Source organism: Mustela nigripes, chromosome 2 (genome assembly GCF_022355385.1).
Source record: "Mustela nigripes isolate SB6536 chromosome 2, MUSNIG.SB6536, whole genome shotgun sequence".
NCBI lineage: Eukaryota > Metazoa > Chordata > Mammalia > Carnivora > Mustelidae > Mustela > Mustela nigripes.
Window position 1 is genome coordinate 138,334,869 of NC_081558.1, and position 22,174 is coordinate 138,357,042.

A 22,174-nucleotide genomic window follows, 5' to 3' on the forward strand; every position below is an offset into this window, starting at 1 on the left:
GACTCCAGTCCGAGATCCAACTCCATCCATCCCTGGGGACTGTGTGACCCGGATGGGCAACAACATCTTCTTGAACCCAGACAGAGCAAACGCCCTGAACAACAAACCCAGCATAATATTTTGTCCCTCAGAAAACCCCATAATCCCTTTGCAGATTTTTTGTGTCACATTCACCTTTCTTTTCCCAGGCAAATAAACTGAGACACCAGGCTCATGCTAGATGCCAGGAAAACAAGATGAATGAGAACATCGAGATCCCCCCTCCAGGTACCTTCAGGTCTAATGAGAGAGATGATCATGTATACAAATGATTACAAGCAGAGGCATATGGGGAGGAACAGAGCCAATGTGACACAGGTGGAAAAATGATCAGTTCTTCTGAAGAGAGCCATCTCCCTTGTGACACCTAAACCTTGCCTCCTTCTGCACAGAATGATGTGAGGATCAAGTGAGAAATAACACGTGATGACACTGTGAAAAACACAGCGCTCTCTTCTCTTCTAGGGCACTCCTCTTGCTTCCTGCCTCTCTCACCCAGGCACATCTGAGATGTGGTGTTGGGCACAGTGTCAACGGCCAATGGAGCTGTGGGCAAGCCATACTTCATACTTCGCCACTTTCCAAAATTAATTCACTGTATTTATGTAATTGATTTTGAAAGGAAGTCCTCCCTGTAGCCAAGAGTTGAGAATCAGTTAGATGGGAGGAGGATAATATGCAAGAGTCGGCGTGCTCGACGCCTGGCATTGACTTCTGCACATTAGTATGCACCAGCACCCAACTCTCCACTGGAGGACAGGATAACAAGTGATGAATCACCCTGTAGATCATAAGCTTGTGTGCACACTAAATGAATCTTTGTACCATGGCATCCATGCAACATTTGGCCTTGATTCATAGTTCTGTACAAAGCTTGTCACTGCTGCAAAAAGGGTAATGAAATACCAAGATAGAGTTGAATTAAAAGTCCTTCATTTAAGTGTCTACACCCAGCAAAAAGTTATGGCTGCATTGGAACTGACACAAATACAGACAAAATTCCTGTTTCTCTTTCCCTAAGCAGAGGGAGTAGCTGGTGCCAGGAAATCTGCTCATTGTGGTAATTTAATCACCCGGACCAAATAATGGTTCTCACCACCTTGAAAAATAACTGGACATGCAGAATAGCATATGGAAAAATGCTCTTTGTCCCATGAGGTACACTCGGACATCTTCTCCCTAGCAGAGTTTTATTTACAAGTTACTAAATCAGTTCCACTGCCGGGTAGTCATTTCATACTTGGTACTCACTATAGCTACACTTTCACCATGAGGTTGACACAGTGGTTGACCAGAGCCTCCACTATTTGACTTGTTCCAGGTAAAGCAACTATGCAGAATATTTTTTATGCCATAGTTCATCTGAAAACCTGAAAAGTCAATCTGTAAAAGTAAAGATTCTTGTCTTGGGTTGATCTTTGATTACAGGGTTATTCGACTGGATGATGGAGACGTTCTGTCTTCACTGTACAGTACAGTAGTGACTTGTTTGGATATTGAGCACTTGGAATGTGGTTAATGCTACTGAGAAACTAAATTCTAATTTAATTTAATGTTAATTACCTTTCATTTAAATAGCTACACACAACTAGTGGCGACCATATAGGATAGCCTAGTATGAGTCTTGTTTTCAAAAACTATTGAATAAACCATATCTAAACTTAAGTATTAGAAGATTTTGAAACTAAGTGTATTTCTTCTGCAATTTGTTGCCAACTTTAGAATATCTTAGTTTTGTGAATTACCTAATTGACTTTGTAGAACGGTTTTCCTTGTTTTTCTGATGATATTTCTTTTTTCTTTTTTTTTTTTCTGATGATATTTCTATCTTAAACAAATGCCAATGGAGGTCTTCCCTTTCTTTGGTTTAGTTTCAAGCAGCTAATCAAAGGAAGGAGATGGAGAGTTGTTTTTACTCATTTAGAGCCAAAGGAGCAGGCAGACTCCCAGACTCTTCCCAGACTCTTCCAAGGTCAAGCTCTTTAGGGAGCTTTTGTTTAATCCAAGGCTAATAGTTACTAATGATGTCATGGTGCTGGCTGGCAAATGGCCTCACTTGGAGACACCAGCACAAATGATCTGAAGGAACTTTACAGATACCGTATGTCTGTGAGGGATATTAGCGACTACCTTTTCTTTTTCAAGTAAGATACTCCATGTCTTAATAACGTCTGTGATTCTCTTCAACTTGACTCTAACATGCCAAAGACTCAGGTAAATGCACAATGAAAAGAAGACACTGATTCTCTCTATAGACAGTCAGAAGGAAAGAGATTAAAGGCAGCTGATGGGAAGTTTTGAGAGCTAGTTAGCCTTATTAGTGTCTAGCACAATAATTTACATGTAGCAGGTGGTCAAAATTATCAGTTGATTGGGTGCATAATTAATAGGCCTAGAATTTTAAAAATGGCCAATTTATGTAATACACAAAAATAAACAGGTATAGCACTATTTCTGCTATTTGTACTGTCTTCCTTGCTTAAAAACATCTGGTATAAATATATCGTAAATACTCAGCAGATTCAGTTTGGCCTCAGCGATGTTTGGAGAGCCACTTTATTATTTCAAGTGATGAAAGTACTTTAGACATGAGTTTTTCAAAGGCTTCTTTCATGTGCCCAACAGTGCAAATCAGCTATCTCACGCACAGCATTCTAAATATTTGTTCTGAGGTTTTGTGAATTCTTGGAATGCTTTCATTATCTGAATCAAAAGCATGTCATATCTAAAAAAAATTAGGTGAGTAATTTGTTTTTTTATTTAACATAGGCAGCCAAAACACACAATTATTTTAACAGATGAAAGTTGAAATACCTTACTGATAATTCACTCATTTTCATCTGGGCTCACATATATAGATATTTTGTGGATATTTAAATCAAGGACCAATCGTCTTAGGAAAAGTGAGAAGCGCTCATGTTTTGCTCACGAGGACCAGCTTTCACAGATTATGCAGAAATCCATATGTGGGTAGAATTCAAACATTTTCAAAATGTATAGATGATTATTTATATTCAAAAGGAAAATATTAACAAAAATGCAATACTAGCTTGGATCTAAAATCAGCATGAAATGAGAGTTGGGGGTGGCGGGTGGGGGAGAACCAGCACACCCAAGTTAGGAGGTCAGAAGTCAGATGAACTCCTTCTCTTGATACCAGCCCTGGGGGCACAGCGGGGAGGGGTTGAGGTATGTGTATGAACAAACTACTCCATCTTTCAGTTTGGTCAATCAGTACAAGTACATCAGTAAAAGGGCCATTAAAATTACTGTGAAGCAATAAAGAAAAACATGGAGTAAAGCTCACGGGGCTTTAAAAGAAAAGTAGAAGGTAAGTGATGGAGGTAATGCAGTTGTTCTGAGGGGTTGGGTGAAGGCTCGCTCACTGGGGACAGCCCTGCATGCCCTGGGACCCGCTGCTGTCCGTCAAAAAGCCCTGGCCAACCTTACAGGACAGTCTGGAACTGCTTGAACGTGACACATTTGAGGTTATTGTGCGCTGACGAATTACAGTAAAGACATAGTTGCCTCAGGAGTGTCGTGGCTTTAGGAGCTGATTTCAAGTCAGGAAGGAGAAAAAAGATCTGCTAGTGCAGTGGCTCTTTCTGAGCCTTTTCATGTGAATGAGAACGTGGATGATTTAAGTGATTCTGCGGAAGCACTTCTGAGACAAGAGCTGAAGGCAACAGCAGCTGTGGCAGCTGTGTCCTTCTGCCTCCTTCCTGAAGCCGGAGGGCCAGACCCCAGGACCTTACCACATCAGTGAGCATTCTTCCTACCACATGAACTCTGATGTACAGGCAGAAAAGACCAGAATGCAGCAAGCGAAGGTATCCTGCATACAACCTGCTCTCGAGGAAGCTTCCCAAATCACTCCATCTGTGCTTTCTTCTCCTTTCAGTTTCACTACCCTCATTGCTGGGCGCAGGCCTCTCCCCTGCATTAGCCAACTAGCTCTCTAGCTTCCTATGCACTGCTTCTCCACAAATATCTTCTTAGAATACAAATTGAATCTCATCGCTTTTTTTTTTTTTTTAAGATTTCATCTATTTATTTGACAGACAGAGATCACAAGCAGGCAGAGAGAGGAGAAAGCAAGCTTCCTGCGGACCAGAGAGCCCGATGTGGGGCTCGATCCCAGGACTCTGGGATCATGACCTGAGCTGAAGGCAGAGGCTTTAACCCACTGAGCCACCCAGGTGCCCCAATATCATCGCTTCTTACCCATGAATCCTTCAACGGTTTTCATGACCAGTTCCTTCAATGATCTTCCATTCCTGCCTCTTAGACGCTTCTTCTCCTCACCAAGAAGGTTTGCAGGGAGCAAAGAGGGAAGAGAAAGAGGAGGAGGACAATAGAGACGAGGAGTCACCTGCTCCTGGGTTCCTACTATGTTAGGTGCCTTGTAGTTATAATGTTATTTAATCTTCTCCATAATCCTATGGGATTTTACTAATGAAAAAATAGATGTGTCGAATGCATAAAGAAACTGTGTAAGCTTTCTGAAAATAAATTAATTAATTTAAAAAAATAAAATAAAAAAAAGAAACTGTGTAAGCCATCTATTCAGTTTACTGAATTTATTTTTTAAATAAAAATTTTATTTATTTATTTTATTTTTTCATTAGTAAAATCCCATAGGATTTTAGAACCAGCATTCAATTCCTATCTGTCTCCAAAACTTGTTTTTATAACCATCATCTCTAGATCTTCAGATATCCATTCCCTTTACACTAAATGCTCTAACAGTCTCAGACTGATCATCAAGCTCCTATTCATCTTAAAAAACCCTGCACATCAATCACCAACCCTTCAAAGTCATCCCTGACTCTCAAAGTAGCACTTGCTCTACTACATTAGGGCTATGTCTTAAATAGCAGTATTGCATGCATCCTGCCAAACTCTATCTGATTGACCTTGTTCTTCCCACTACTGGACTGCTCTTGGGGTTACTTAAAGCCAGGAACCATGTCTCTCCTGCTGTGAGCTCAGTGATTAACATACTTCCCAGGGCACAGCTGGTATTCAATCTTTGTTAATTTGAACAATTCTGTTGTGTAAAGAGTAAGCTGATAAATCAAAAGCCTCTGGTTAAATTCTTAACTAAAGGGGCACCTGGGTGGCTCAGTTAGTTAAGTGTCTGCCCTCAGCTCGGGTCATGATCTTGGGGTCCTGGGATCGAGTTCCCACATCAGGCTCCCTGCTCATGGGGAGATTGCCTCTCCCTCTTCTCCCCACTCATGCTCTCTCTCGCATAATAAAATCTTTTTTTAAAAATCCTCTTTAAAAAATTCTTAACCCGAACTTGGCAAAACATCTATGTGACAGTTAGCAGATTGTTTAAGTTCCTAGGCTTCAGAAAACTTACTTGTAAAATTACTCAAGGGAAAAGGGGGAGGTATTAAATGATCTCTAATATCTCCTCAGGTTCCAGAATCCTACGCACTTAGTCTTGGCATACAGAGTGTGTGTGGAGGGAGAACTACTACAATCAGACACAGAACAAAACAGGGCGTTTGTGTAATTGCACTTACTGCCCAGTTGATGGAACTTAACTATATTTACTAGGGCAATGGAGGGGGAGGCTAACCACCTTATAAATAAAACACTTTATGAGTTTTTAATGTGTTCCTTATTAAAAATACATTACTTTCCATGCCAAATTAAATAGCATTTAAAGCCAGTGTTTTCCTTCTTACCTTTAGTTAAGTGAGACTTCTGCTTATTTTAGTCATGTGATTAAGTAGCATAAGCTACTCGGGATGTATACTAATAGAGGAAAATATCCTCTACACGTGAAAAGTCAGAGGATTTCAGATCAAGAGAAGAACTAAGAATCAAACCCAAAGCCCAAGGAATGGAGACAGCACACTGGCTGGTTAATAGTGGAGTAGCCTCATTCTCAATTTTCAGATGACTGACCAACTGTAATTTTACTACTATGAGTTCTTTGCCATGATACATCCATTCCCTCCAGATGTGATCATTAGAGAGTACAGTCAACATATGTAGGTTGCTTCCCGGTAACTTACTCCCCTTATCTCACATCAAGAGTATTCTGCTTCTTCCTTCTCAGCCAGGTAACTGAGGAGGGGTTGAGCCCCAAGCTATAGAAGTCAGTAAGTATCTCCCATTGCCTAGATGCGGTCAGTGGTCCAGAAGTGGCCAGTCAAATAAGGGGCTCAATAAGAAGATGGAAATTCTCAGAGAAGAAATCTCCTTCTTTCTTTCTTCCTTCTGGAAGTGAATGAGAATTTTGTCAGCCATCTTGAAGCTGAGAAAAGAGCTTGAAGCTGCCTCAGACGCATCGTATGGAGCTGACAGTGGCACTGTTGCCAGAAAGAGACACAGATGCAGACAGAGAGACCAGATCCTGGCTCAATGGTTGAACCTTAAATCTACCCTTTCCTGAAGTTTTCCCTACCTCTGGACTTTTTAGTTACGTGTACCAGCCAGGTTATTACCTAAGCTGCTTATTTTTCTGTTGTTTGCAATATACATACATACATATATATGTATACATATATATGTATATGTATATATATTAATATATATACATCTGGTAGAGATGGTCTACGCTATTCAAGGTTATCCTTAAGATAGAAGAATTTTAATAGAATGCATTTCAATTTCTTACCTACATAAAAGCCCCAACTTTTCTTCAGGTTAAATTCAGAACAAGAGTCTTTTTCTGTAAACTTCACTAGAAATCAGACTGATGAATTCCAGTGCTTGTTTTGGATCTGAGGTATCTCAACAAAAAAAGAACTTCAAAAGCATATATCTTAAATATTTTAAACCTAATTTTAATTTCAATTTTCTTCCCTTTTATTATAGTAACTCACACACATTTGGAAATTGGGAATAGAGGAAGGGGAAAAAAACTGTCCACATTCCTTTCACTTAAAAATAACAACTGCTACTATTTAGTTGTTTTTCCTTCTATTCTTTATGCAATGCTTTTAAAAACTGCAATTGGGCCCATATGATTGTAAGTATAATATCTATTTGTCCTGATTTAAAAAATGAACTTGAAGTCAATATGAAAGATTTAAAAGATGTGGAACATTCCACATACACATATACGCTCCAACCAAGTAGAATTGTTGAATAAAATGTAACAAAATAAATGTATATCCAAGTTTAAAACCAAGAAAGGGAAGTCTCCAGATGTCAAAATGAAGGGAGAACCAAAGCCAGAGGGTAAAGGCATGGTGTCTCCTTACCTTCTCCCTCTGGAAGCGAGAAGCTCTGGTTCATGAGGCAAGCATGGATAACTCTCTGAGCATTGTTTTGAATAATCTGGCTTTATAAATATCATCGGTAGAAAATCCTTCTATAGTCTGGCCCCAAGTTGGGCTAATTTAAGTTTTCAGCTACAGTTTTTTATATTTTTCTCTATGTTCCCGGTAGGAGGAAATCCAGAGATGCTGCTCAGTGGTTGGTAGTTAACTAAGAGTTCAGAATTAACTTTCAAATTTTTCCTACATATGCACATGGATCTTTGCTTTCTTCTATTAAGTAGATCTCTGTGTACAAAAGAAAGTCAGTATCTCTCTGCTCTTACCAAGATTAATAGTGACCTACATGTTCCCAACTCCAATGGTCTACTCTTCATCCTCATCCTGTTTGACCCATCAGCAATATTTAACAGTCAATCCCCCCACCTCTCAGTTAGCTCCTGACATCACACTCTCCTGTGGCTCTCCTACCTGTCTGAGTGCTCACCCTTAGTCTCTTTTGCTGTCTCCTCTTCATCTCCCCCACCTCCTAGTGTTGGAGAGCCTGCTGTGCTAGTCTCATGGCTTTATACTCTCAAGCTAGATGGATGATTCCAAGATTTATATCTTCATATCCTGAATATAAATCTCCAGCCCAGAACTCCCTGTGAACTCCAGACTCTTGTCTACTTGACGTTTTCCCTTTGTGGTTTAATAGGCGTTTTGATGTCTCATGTCTGCAAGCCACGCTCCTATTCTTCTTCCCATAAGATCTCCTCTGAAATCCTACTCATTTCATTTAACTGTCCCAATTTCCTACACCAAGAAACTTGAAGTTATCTTTGGATTATATCCTTTTATCATGCATTACACCCAATTTGTAATGCTCTTAACTCTGCTCTTAAAATCGATCCATTTCCACTCTGGGTCCAGCTATTGTTACCTCTTGTCTGGACTATTACAATAACTTGCTAATCAGTAATCCTACTTCTCACTTTAAGTCTATTCTCCAACTTAGCTGTAGGAGTGATACTGTTATTCATTCCATGATGACCCTGTTAAGATATAAATCATGTAATTCTCCTGCTTAATACTCTCCAAAATCTTTTATGTCACTGGAACTAGAAGCCAACATTTTTTTTTTAATCCAATATAGTTAACATGCTGTGTTACATTAGTTTCAGGTGTGCAATATAGTGATCCAGTGACTACATGTACCACCATGCTCATCACAACTGCTCTCCTTAATCCCCATCACCTATATCATACATCTCCCCAGCTTCCTCCCCTCTGATAACCATCACTTTGTTCTGTATAAATAAGAGTCTGTTTCTTGGTTTGTCTTTCCCTCTTTCTGATCCTTTGCTCATGTGTTTTGTTTCTTAATATTTCACATATGAGCGAAATCACATGGTGTTTGTCTTTCTCTGACTTATTTCATTTAACATTATATTCTCTAGTTCCAGCCATGTCATTGCAAATGGCAAAATTTCATTCCTTTTTATGGCTGAATAATATAACAAATTACACACACACACACACACACACACACAAACACACACACCTTCTTTATCCATTCATCTATTGATGGACAACTGGTTTGCTTCCATAATTTGGCTATGGTAAATAATGCTGCAATAATCATAGGAGTGAGTGTGTTGCTTTGAATTTGTGCTTTTGTGTTTGGGGGATGACTACCCAGTAGTTCAATTACTCGATTAAAGGGTAGTTCTATTTTTAACATTTTTGAGGAATCTCTGCACCATTTTCAACAGTGGCTGCACCAGTTTTAGAAGCCCACATCTTTTAAATGACCTACAAAGACCAGCATGACTTGGCTTCTGTGCAGAAAAGTATTAAGCATGATCAAAGGAAGCATTGGCCCTTTGCCCCTGGCTCCTGGGAGGTAACCGCTATGCCCTTGGAATGTTCTACCCAACAGGAGTGTCTTTGTTTGACTGGAAGCCTTGGGCAATGCCTGATGGTCTATGATAAATATGTGGTTTATAGTGGGGACCTTGGGCCACTGGGAATCAGCTCATCCTCCACTCGGGCTGAACACCAAGGTCAATCATGCAGGTGGTCAGTCTGTCTATTTGGCCAATCTCCAGTGAAAAGTCTGGATGTCAAGTCTTGGATAAGTTGCCCTAGCTGAGTATATTCTGTACATATTGTCACACATTGTTGCTGGAGGATGGGGGGGAGTGCTTTCCATACAACTCCACTGGGAGAAGCTCTGCCTGGTTCTCCTGGACTCCACTCTAGGCCCCTTTCCTCACTGCTGATTTTAATCTGTTATCTTTTTGCAGCCATAAACTATAGCTGTAAATATCATCTTTTGCTGAGTTCTGTGAGTCTTTCTAGTGAAGCATATATATACTTTCACTCTAGGCCTTTCTTTACACATGCTGTGCCCTCTGTCTGGAGCACTCTTCCTCCCAGAAACCCAGGTTATTGTCCTTTTCACCTCCTTCAAATACCATCTTTTCAGTGAGGCCTTCCCTGGCTACACCGTTTAAATTTGTATCTGTCTGCTGACACATACACTCATCCTCCTTCCTGATTTGGGTTTCTACAGAGGACTTATCTTTCCTGAAATGTTACAGTTTATTGGCTACCTCATCCCAACTAGAATGTTCTGTTTTGTTCATTGCTGTGTCTCCTGGAATGGGGTGTAAAACAGATGAGAACTCACGAATAGCTCTTAAATGAATCTGTGTATGTTGGGGAGGAAATAAGGTGAATAGTTCAACCAAAATTACGCACAGCTCCCAAAACAATGAAGACCAATTAGTGGTCATAGAAAATAACTTCATAAAAAGAGGGCCACCGATGAGTTACAAAAAGGATGAGTTGATTTGGCTGCATGAATCTGATGTTCCATCTTCTAAGACACCGTTTTGGATCACCCAACATTCTGAAGAGGTCACAAGACATAAGAGGAAAAAATATTTACCCACACAGGACATTCAGAGACCAAGAACTGGTGAATATGGAGTAAAAAATGTTAGGTACTTAGACAGAAAACTGTTGTGAAGAAGGAACTGAAAGAAGATAGCTGGACTCTGTCTGTTCTTACTGCGTCTCACCCAGTCTCCCGCAGGCAATTAAACCCCTTGAATGGGAAAGTGTGAGCCTACTGTTGCTATGGCCCAGTCCCAGTAACGGGTCAGGCTATTTCCCAAGATGTAAGGTGTGGCCAGAATCAAGTGAGAAACCTCACAATGACTCAATGACACAATGAGATAAGGATACCACAAGGTACCATCCTAGAACTGCTAATTGTCAGGTGCAGAGTTCTTTGGCTAAATTGTTCCTGGGAAAGTCTGATCTACACCAAAAACAAGAAGGTCTAATCAGAACTCACAATCATTCGTAATCACTGAGAAGAGAGAGAGACTCCTTTCGTGTATTTAGGATGACAAGTCATCTAGGAATCCCAGTAGGATGGCTGACACTGCAGACTTGTCTCCCATCTTTTGGGAGATGACACCTGGGTGTTATAATGAGATGATGTGCCTCTTGCAAGGAGATGGAAACCAAAAACAATCAGGAAAAGAGTAAGCCAAAAAGGGCTAGCTGATGGACTTGACGGATAAGGAGTAGGAAGGGGAGGGACTCGCGGTGGGAAGCAGTGAAAAAGGAGAAACCCATCGTTCCATAATGTTGGCACATAAGCACCCCATCTTGTAGAAATAAGGAATATGCCCAGAGTGAAGGCCATGAGTGTCTTGTCTGGTCTCTGTAACTCAGGACGCCACTGTGGATAGGGCTGGACAGTGACATCACAGAGAACTTTCTGGAAGAAAGTACAGTGAAGGCTTCATGAATGCAGTGATGTTAATAAATGAATGAAAAGTGATGGATGTCTGAGGAGAAATAAAAATAAAGTGGGCTTACGGCATATGATAGGCAACTTCAAAGCGTCTTAAAATCTAACCTATTTCTTAGGAGAACAACACTGTCCCTAAGTACCACCATCTCCAATGAGGACATCTGTGACGATTTTAGTAAAGAGAGAAAGGTAGGAAGTAAGTGGCAAGGAGACTATGGGTGGAAAATCTGGTGAAGCAATTCCTGGTGTCTGATCATCCAGTCAATTGCCTGCCAGTGAAGAAGGAATGCTTACTTGTGATTATTCTGCTTAATGATTCATGTACTCAACAAATGTTTACCAAGTTCTACACTAGGGACTAGATTCTGGGGATACAGCAATTAACCATACAGATAAGATCGCTGTCCTGGAGTTCACACTTCAGGAGAAGAGACAGACAATACAGAAATAAACAAATCGGAGCGCTAAGAGGGAAACCAGACACAGAGGAAGGAGGTACTGATTTGATGAGTCTTATAAAGAAGTCACAATGAGGATTAAGCTTTCGGGAAATTGTGCACAGAGGTGCCAGTCATACACAATGGTCATCTCAGGAGCAGCGACAGCTCCTTTGGAAAGCCTCACCAACTAAATCATGTGTTGTCACCGCGTGCTGAATTATATAGAGTGCTGTAAAATTTCAAAAGCAGTGACCTGTTACAAACCCTTCCAATGCTAACGCGGAGCTGAGCTCCCTAATGAGCTATACATTCTACACCCACACTCCTCAACTGTCAGAACTTTTAAAACATCCTGTCTTTACCAATTAAAAGAATATCACGAGGGGAAAAATAGACTAAAGACAACTGAGTCAAAACTCCTTGTCTGAAGATATTCCACCTAACCCATGGGGCACCTGTGTTTCCCTGGCTGCTGGGCGGCTCAGCAACCTCTGCCTCTCCCACACTGGGACCTGCGATCAGAATCCACACCACTGCCCAGGAGCATCAATACCTATTCAGGGCCGGTTGTTCTGAGGCAACCGCGCAGGCTCCATCCTGCCAGCGCTCTCACTCTGCCCGTGCGTGCTCGGAGGGCCTTACTCCCCTACTTTCAGGTAGCTCAATAGCCCCACTACCAGTACGCGCCCCCTAGCGGATGTGTCGAGAGGAAGAACACTGATGGCTGAACTTCTGTAGGTCCATGATGTCACTCTTTGGGATCCCTTTCAGCTTTGAACCTCAAGTTCAAGATGAAAATGTTGTGGCCCTTACAGGGCGGCTGCGGAGGACACAGTCTTTGACACAGAATCCTTAGGAAGAACCTGGAGACTGAGGGACAAGCACAGCAATCGCGTGGGGCCACAGCACCACCTCCCAACCCCAAGCGGACACTGCACATGGTCAAGGCCCAACTCCCACGGACCTCCTCCCTGCGCTAAATTTAATTCCAGCCTGAACTGGATCTAGTACTAGTGGAGAAAAAAGAAAAAAAGAAAAAGAAAGAGCCATAAAGGGCATCACTGTGTCAGCTGTTGAAATTGAAACACAGATGGAGTATCAGGTAAAAGTATCAAGTAAGTTTGGTATTTGCATGGGGAGGTATATAAGGCGTAAATCGCATGTGTAACTTACCCTCAAATTCACTCTGTTTTTCTCTTGGAAAATAGGACGTGGGGGAGGAGGAGTGCAGGGGTCAAGCACATAAGAACATGAGCACAGGTTAAGGCAAATGGGGCAAAACTTTAACAATATGTTAAAAAATAAAGTGCCTAAAAAGTTGTTTGTATTATTCTTACAAGTTTTCTATAAGATTGAAATTGTTTTCAAATTAAAATTTTTTGTTTTGTTTTGTTAATAATCTGGTTTTAAGAAGTAGGTAGATTGTCTAAAAATAGCTCCTGGACTCCCATGATTAGAGGTTCATTTCTTTGGCTGTGACATATTTACAGACCACTCCAAGTTCTCCATATAAACTGGGACAACTCTGCTTTATCTTGCCTGGAAGAAGAAAAAAAAAAAGTTTGTTCGTTTCATAATTGTTTAAAACACACAGACCTAGAACATATCTTCACCTGGACATTGGCATATATCACAAAATATGTAATTGAAATCTTAGGGTGCATCAGTTGATAACTAGCTAGGGACAGGCAGGGGAATCACTATAAAGAAGCTAAAGCAATTGGTATGCAAAGGTGCCCCCATATAAGTGAAAATGAGCCCTGAATACAATGGGAAGGAGGTCGAGGGCATCGTTCCCCCACTTCTTAATATGGCCCCAAGCCAGACCTGTGGGGTCATGTTTCTAAGAACTACCATGGCTTCTAAGCTAGCCTTCTCCTCAACAACCCTGACAACACTCTCTTTCCAGATTCCCTACATCTGCTCTATCTCAACTGTACAACAAGGTGCCTGCAAAAGACGTCAACAGAACATTCTCTAAAGCAAGGCCAATGGGTTCAGTCATCTGCCTTTCTTTTCTCCACCAGCCACCCCCTGCTCCCGGGGTTCTGTTGTGTGGTTCAGAATCTCGTGTTTGGAAACTCCCAGACACAGAAATTTGCCCTATGTAATATCTAGCTTATATAGGTTATAATAACACATGCCTGCTGTAGATCAGGTCTTCTCAAAATTCTGAGAATACGCTGGCTATAAATTATTTTTTCTCACTATAGGAAATTGCCCATGTGGTATCAAAAGAGATGCTTCTTAATTTTCACAGTCAAGGAAAATATACAGATTAGAATTTAAGTTCTGGTCTAGCACTGTCTGGACAAAGTTTAAATGGACAAAGTTTAAAGATTTCTGCTAGCTGCCATTCAGGAGCCCAAGGGCTTCAATTTTCTTTATGAAATAGCGCATCCTAGTGGCATTCTCAGGCACGTCAGGGAAATTCAGAATTTTTTTTTTCCCTTGCATGAAAACATTTGACCTACAGTAAGTAGTTCTTTGGTTAGGAAAACCAGGTCTCAGTGCTTATTTTTTCTCATACAAAACCATCGTCAACAATTTCCATATGAGAAAACATGGGTTCATAGAACCCAGTGTTGTTCGCGAGCTCCGAATTTCAAATGTTTTCATTCAGCTACATAAACAAAGCAAATTTCCCCCTGAAAAAACACAAGTGGAAATTTCAAAAACAGAATGAAAATAATATTTCAAATCCAAGGGGCACTGATCTCTCACTTTTGCTTAAATTTTCAGCGTTTTCTATCTAAACTGACATTTATAAAACGTACTTATTTTAGAACTTCTGTTACATTCAAAAGGAAACAAACATGCCACTCCATTCTGAATAGGCCCCTTTCACTAAGACTTCAAGGCCCTTCACCAGCAGCCTGTTCCGACTTCAAGTAATCACACGGGTTCTGAGTCTGAACCATCTCAATGATACTGATGTTCCTCCAGAAATGTTGATGCCAGGAGATCCAGTCAGAGGGCTCGAAGCAAATTAGCACAGCCTCGCGACTGACCCAAATTAGGCCAGTCTAAAATAAATCATGAAGGCTTTTTTTTTTTTATGTAGAAAATACAAATCCTGCATATGCAGCTTTTTTTTTTTTTTTTAGGCTTTTGATTTTCACGGTCATGGCCATAGCCACTTTTCAAGCAGGTTTAAGTGTGCCAAGCACTCCATGAAAAAAGTAGGTCATGGGAATGCATTGCAAAGGGATTTTTTTGGGGGGAGGGTAGCTAGAAAGATGAGAGTGAGTTCAATCTGGGAATAAAAATAATATTCAATTTCCACACTGTATTCTGGAAATTATGAAAAGGAGAAAGGGCAAGAAGGGGATAATCCTTACTGAGTGCCTACTATTTGTGCCTTTGCACGAACAGTATTACCCCGTGAAGAAGGGTTTATTTTCATTTTATAGGTAAGGCAGCCAGGGAAGAAAGAAGGGGCTTTTCAAATCCTGCAGCTAGAATACCACCTTCTCACTCTGATAGAACCTAGGGAAAGGTCTTCAGAGTGAAAATAGCTCCTACTTATCCTTAGGATCTCCATTTAGAGACCAGACCAGTGAAAACTCTATCAGTTAATGAATGCTCCCAGACGCTTTGTCCAACATCTTGGAGAAAGCAGTCAGGTGAGTGTGGTTTCTCTCTGGCTTTCCTGGCCTCTTTCTCCATTCCTTCCCTCCTGTGTCCCTGTGCATCAACCGGTAGCTCCATGCCTGGGCCCTGATACCCAAGCTTTCCTCTTGATTTGGTCTATAAACTTCTTTTCTATGCTGTTTTCAGGTCAGACCTTCCTGACATCCTGTTTTCTCCTTGGTGGGCTGCCTCCTAGAGTAGGTTATATACTTCCATTTTTAACAGAACTGAGGTCTCTAACTAGAGAAAATCTCAGACAATGTGGTAAGCTGATGTGAGCTGGTAGGAGTTTTTGCTAAATTAATTGTATTCTGCTTCAGATATTTCTGTTCTGGACACAATACTAGGCATGGAAATACATGGATTGATAAAAGATTATTTTTATCTTCATAAACACTATATGGAGAGTATTTTATTACAATCCTTCATGAGGTTATTCTGATTCACTAGGAGGCCATGTGTAAGGTGAAAAAAAGGGGGTTTTTTCTTCTCAATAGATCCTAAGGACAGATTCCAGATTTGTAAAAGCAAAGGATGAAAGGAGAGTGGTATATTCAGAACTGTGCAAATTTCAATTTGTAGGTGTTTATTTTCTGCCCCTCTTTCTTAGATACATTGTGACACATATTTCCTTTCAAACTCTGCAAGATAACTAAATGATGGGCTCCTAGGACTAGCTGAGAAGGAGGCTAGAGCAAGAGAATGTAGTCTCCCCCTCTGGCAGGCAGGGAGCTAAGCACATTTGCAACTTCATTTAATTCTTACAACAGTGTTATGAGGGTACTGGGCCCATTTTACTGAGGAAACTGAGGATTAGCAAGGTTAGGTAACATATTGTGTCTAAGACACAAAAGTAAATATGGAGTTAGAGCACAACTAGTGGGGGAAAGGGAAGTCCCTACTTTCTTGCTCTTTAGTGTCTTTCTGCATCCCAACATCTGAATGGTTGTGCCCCAATCAAGCAATACACAGTACTGAGCACTGTCTAAATGCAAAGCATAGGAGGATTGCAAAATATCATAAGCCCTAGTCCTGATCCTCAGGGTAACAAAGGCATAATTTTGAGAATAAGACACACACCACAAACACACAATGAACAATCCACACCTATGTGGAGCAAAGATAGGTCATGTTGTAAGAGAGAAGACTGGGAGTTGGATTTGCCGAGGCAAGGCAATTCTATTCTAGTTAAGGAAAGTTACGTTGAGCGGAGACCCAGTGGTCCAGGACAGGGGTGGAGGGTCAGTGCAGAACAAAAGACCGAAGCAGGTTGCGGAGCAGAGCAACCAGACAAGTGCCCAGAAAAGCAGACCAAACTAGGGTGCTGAATGTGGCTGGAGCCGCGGCATGCCCAGGAGGCAGTGTGCGTGCACACGTGGGCACGTGTGTGCATATGCGCATGTGTGAGTGGGCATGCAGTGGGGTGGGAACTGGGGGACTGAGAATAAATATGGAGAGTGTAGAGAAAGCACAGGACTGGGTCCCAAGGGACAGGGTTTCTCGTCCCGGCTTTGTTGCTGGCTGAATTTGCAACTTTGGGCTAGTCACTCGATACTGCAACCTCAATTCCCTTCAGCTGGAACATCAGAAATTGGAGATTATCTCCAAGGTCCGCCCCGTGTCAGTAATTCTGAGACTTTCCACTGCCTCTCTTTTTCTTCTTCGCTGCTCCCTCTCCACCTTCAGCTCTAGAACATTGGAAATGTTCTTTTTGGTTTGCAAATAGTGTAACTTTTTTTTTTTTTAATTTGAGAAACAGTTGCCTCAGTCCATGAATCTGGACAAGCTCTGTTACTGTGAAAGATAATGAAATCTGTACCATCATTATTGGCGAATTTTTAAAATGCGAGTAATCCCAAACTGATGTTTCTATTAAACCAATGGCCTTTCTTCTGCTAGGCACCTACTTGCTTTAACTGTATTTGACTCAATGCTACCCATTCATATCAGGGACTCCATAGTAAAGAGCCCTAGGAACATCACTGTTGTGTTTACTGTAAGGATATTTTTGAGGATGTTATTAATTATGTAATGAAGAACCATGAGAGGAACTTCTCTCTGGTCCCCAGATTACAAAGAGATGTGCCAAAACTGATCAACTGGTCTTCCCCTACCTACCTCAAGGACTCCATGACTGCTGTAAAGAGCTCCATTTCCCTCTTCACGATTTGATGTTGTGAAAACACAGCACCAAATCCAGTCCAAGCACATGGCTTTCACATGACAGGCTCACTCCTCCCAGGGCAACATGTTCCCTTCCTGCTCTTAATCCTCCTTGAACTCATTTCTTCTTCTCTTTTATTTTTATCTTTCTGAATTACATGCATTTGGGTACCTTATGGACCTCTTGAACTAAAGAGCTTCAAAAAGAAACACGAACAAATAACTATGCAACTGACAACTTTGTGTTCTAAACCAGGGATCAGCAAACTATGGCCTGTGGGCCAGATCCAGCCTGCCTCTTATCTTTGTACGGTTCTCAAGTTATGATTGGCTTGTATATTTTTAATGGTTTGGGAGGAGAAAAAGGAAGAGGATTTATGATATGTGAAACTTACATAAAACTCAGTGTCATAACTCAGTGTCCATAAATAAAGTTTTATTGGAATACAATTGCACCTGCTCATTCGTTTTCACCCTCCAACAGCACAGTTCAGTAGTTATGACAAAGGTGGATGTAGCCAATGAGCCTAAACATTTACTATCTGGCCTTTTACAGGAAAAGTTTGTTGACCCCTGGATCAGACCTTCATTTTACATCTGATTTAGTTCCTCCTGGCTAAATATAAAATTGCTTCAAAACTGGGTGTTTGCTGCATCCTTACTCAGTATAGATATTTTTTTATGCTTTGTCCATAAAACTACCTCTCCGTGGACTTTAACCTCGACCTAAGCTCAGGTTTACTTTTTGGCTCCGATTTCAATGCCATCTAATAGAGACAATTAACTTGCAGCCTCTTAGAAATGACTAAAGAACCCCACTGGGTAACTATTTTATAGATACTAATAAAACGATTCTACAAAAACCTTCTATTTTTGCAGAAAATTCTAAGCCAACAGAAGGATCTACACAGCAACTTGGCACTTTTTGCACCACGTTCAAACAATTTCCTCCAGTTTCTTTTCAGTTGATACATGTGTTTGCATATTTACTGATTTTTTTCCCTCTTCTGGTCACCCTCAGTTAGAAATAAAACCAAGTCTCCATGGAAACACAACAGAATGCTCTCTCACAGATGATCGAGGGACCCAAGCAGCTGGTATTGGGCTGAAGGCTGCAATGGCATCTGACCAAATTAGGAAGAGAAAACAGCTTACCGGCTCTTCCAGACCTCTCAGAATTCTAAAGCTCAGCATGAAAACCTACACAGATTGTGAATTACTGTGGATTTTTTTTATTCCTTTTTTCCTTCTAAGAGATATTCTGTTCTATCATAAGATATTCTTATATTCTTCTAAGATATTCTATCTTATCCTTTTGTATGTTTCAGCCATAGGGGCTTTCATTCCTTGCCCCTAGGATGAATGACAAGAGTCTATAGATTAAGCAGGAAGGGAACTTACATTTAGTGAGCACCTACTCTGTGCTAGGCACTTACATGTCGCAGCCAGATTAACATCACACAGTTTGTAGACCAAAAGGGCTGGGATTTGAACTCTGTTCTGATTCACTCCAAAGACCATTCTCTTTCTACCACATATGAAATAATACCTTTCCAAAAAAAGAAAATAGAGAAGACAGGTTGAACAAAGTATTTTGACATAGCCATGCTTGAGGGGTGTGGAGGATGGAAGTGAAGGTAAGGAAGTAAGAATATGAAATTCACCTTCTCACCTAATACCAGTTATAAGAAGTCAGAGTCAACCTAGGAATAAACCTAACCAAAGAGATAAAATATCTGTACTCTAAAAACTACAGAACACTTGTGAAAGAAATTAAGGAAGACACAGAGAAATGGAAAAACATTCCATGTTCATGGACTGGAAGAATATATATTGTGAAAATGTCTACGGTACCCAGAGCAATCTACACATTCAGTGCAATCCCTATAAAAATACCATCAACATTTTTCACAGAGCTGAAACAAATAATCCTAAAATATTTGTATGGAACTAGAAAAGACCCCAAGTAGCTAGAGGAATGTTAAAAAGGAAAACCAAAACTGGGGGCATCACAATGCTGGACTTCAAGCTATTTTACAAAGCTGTAATCATCAAGACAGTATGGTACTGGCACAAAAACAGGCACATAGATCAATGGAACATAATAGAAAACCCATAAATGGACCCTCAACTCTATGGTCAACTAATCTTTGACAAAGCAGGAAAGGATGTCCAATGGAAAACAGTCTCCTCAACAAATGGTATTAGGAAATTGGACAACCACATGCAGAAGAATGAAACTGGACCATTTTCTTATATCATACACAAAGATAAACTCAAAATGGATGAAAGACCAAAATGTGAGATAGGAATCCATCAAAATCCAAAAGGAGAACATGGGCAGCAACCCCTTTGCTTCTGCCACAGCAACTTCTTGCTTGACACGTCTCTAAAGGTAAGAGAAGCAAAGACAAAAATGAACTATTGGGACTTCATGAAGATAAAAAGCTTCTGTACAGCAAAGGAAACAGTCAACAAAACTAAAAGGCAATCTATGGAATGGGAGAAGATATTTGCAAATGACATATCAGATACAGGGTTAGTATCCAAGATCTGTAAAGAACTTATCAAACTCAACATCCCAAAATCATATAATCCAGTCAAGAAATGGGCAGCAGACATGAACAGTCATTTCTCCAAAGATTTACAAATGGCCAACAGACACATGAGAAAACACTCTACATCATTTAGCATCAGGGAAATACAAATCAAAACCACAATGAGACACCTCATACCAGTCAGAATGGCTAAAATTAACAAGTCAGGAAACAACAAATGTTGGCAAGGATGCAGAGAAAGGGGAACCTTCTTACACTGTTGGTGGGAATGCAAACTGGTACAGCCACTCTGGAAAACAATATGGAGGTTCCTCAAGATGTCAAAAATAGAGTCACCCTAAGACTTAGCAATTACACTAATGTTTTTTAGCTATTTATCTCAAAGATACAAATGTAATGATCTGAAGGGCCACCTATATCCCAATGTTTATAGCAGCAATGTCCACAATAGCTAAACTGTGGAAAGAACTGAGATGTCCATCAACAGATGAATGGATAAAGAAGTTGTGGACATACAATGGAATACTACTCAGCCATCAGAAAAGATTAATACCATTTACACTGATGTGGATGGAGCTGAAGGGTATTATACCATAATAAGCAAAATAAGTCAATCAGAGAAAGACAGTTACCATATCATTTCACTCATATGTGGAAGGGAGGGAAATCTGAATGGGAAGTCATCAGAGAGGGAGACAAACCATGAAAGACTCTTGACTCCAAGAAACAGAGGGCTGCTATAGAGGAGGTGGTTGCAGGGATGGGATAACTGGGTGAAGGGCATTAAGGAGGGCACATGATGTGATGAGCACTGGGTGTTATATGCAACTGATGAATTATTGAAATCTACATCTGAAATTAATGATGTACTACATGTTGAATTTAATTTAAAAAAAAGAAAGATGCACATGCGCGCGTGTGCGCGCGCATACACACACACACACACACACACACACACCAAAGAAGAAGAAGAAGGGAGGTGAGGAGGAGGAGGAAGAGGAGGAGGCGGAGGAGTCACGGTCAATATGATTACACTCATATGTGGGATTTAAGAAACAAAACAAATGAAAAAAAAGAGAGAAAAAAAGTAAGAGACAAACCAAGAAACATTCTCTTAATTATAGAGAACAAACTCATGGTTATTAGAGGGGAGGGCAGGTGGTGTTGGGTGAAATAGGTGAGGGGCTTAAGGAGTGCACTTGTGATGGGCACTGGGTAATGTATGGAATTGCTCAATTATTATACTGTACATATGAAACTGATATTACATTGCATGTTCACTACACTGAAATTAAAGCAAAAAACTTAGAAAAAAAGAAGTCATGGTCAAAATCCAAGTTGGGGGGAACAAGAGAACCTGTATTTTCTTCCCTAAAAATCCCTCCCTAATGTTGAGAGGATGATGTTTTAAGAAGGATGATGACCCCCTTATTAGGGTCTTGGAAGAATAGACAAATTACTATGGGAATCTGGACAAAGGAGACATGCTTCAAGTTGGAGGGAGGGGTAAGGGAGAAAAGTAATGGAGGAAGTGAGGACAGAGCCAAACAAGCTCCTCATAAGTCAAAGCTTTGGCGATTTCCTGGAGCCAATTCTCCATTTAACTGCACTTATCTCTCCTCAAAGTCTGATCTGGAAACAGCAATCTTCTAAGTCTCACCTCTTACTAGTATGATCCAATGGCACCTACCCTTGCTAAGAGCCTGCCCCTGTGACAGGACCTAGCATCCTCAAGAGCACAGAGCTTTTTTCTCCAAGGCATAATGAAGAGTCACCTTGGAGCCATACTCTCAAACCATAGTAACATGGGATTGGCAGGGCTGCTTTGGGAGCCAGGCTGGGGAATGACTGCTTCCCTCATGCAGTTGGCCTCCAGGTCTCCAACTCCAACAAGAACAACTTTGCTTTTACCTATCTGAGGAGAGATAGATCCTCTGCTTCAAAACTATTTGAAAAACACTGTCCTACAATATATCTTCATCTGAAACTTGGCAGACATCAGCAGAGGTCTAATTGATATTCAAAACCAGGACTTTTGAGAGAAAGAGGCATCCCCTCTGAAGGTCCATCCAAGGGTTCGCAGTCATACCACCCATCTTGTGACAAAGAGGCAAAGACAGATTTTTTTAAATGAAACAGTTCAAACCTATGTTTTTTAATGAAATAGCATCTAGCCTATATTCAGACATCACCACTCTGTCACCACTCGGGATCAGGGAGAGCATAGAGAAGAAAATGAGAGAATGTGAAGAGACAGAGGGAGAAGGTGGCTCCTTCTTATGGAAG

General features: G+C 40.8%; 1 protein-coding gene across 3 annotated transcripts in view; it reads right to left on the bottom strand.

Annotated features, from left to right (window-relative positions):
* KCNAB1 (potassium voltage-gated channel subfamily A regulatory beta subunit 1) overlaps window positions 1-22,174 on the bottom strand; it is a 402,759-nt gene that overhangs the window by 357,281 nt on the left and 23,304 nt on the right. The gene's annotated exons all lie outside the window — the stretch shown is intronic.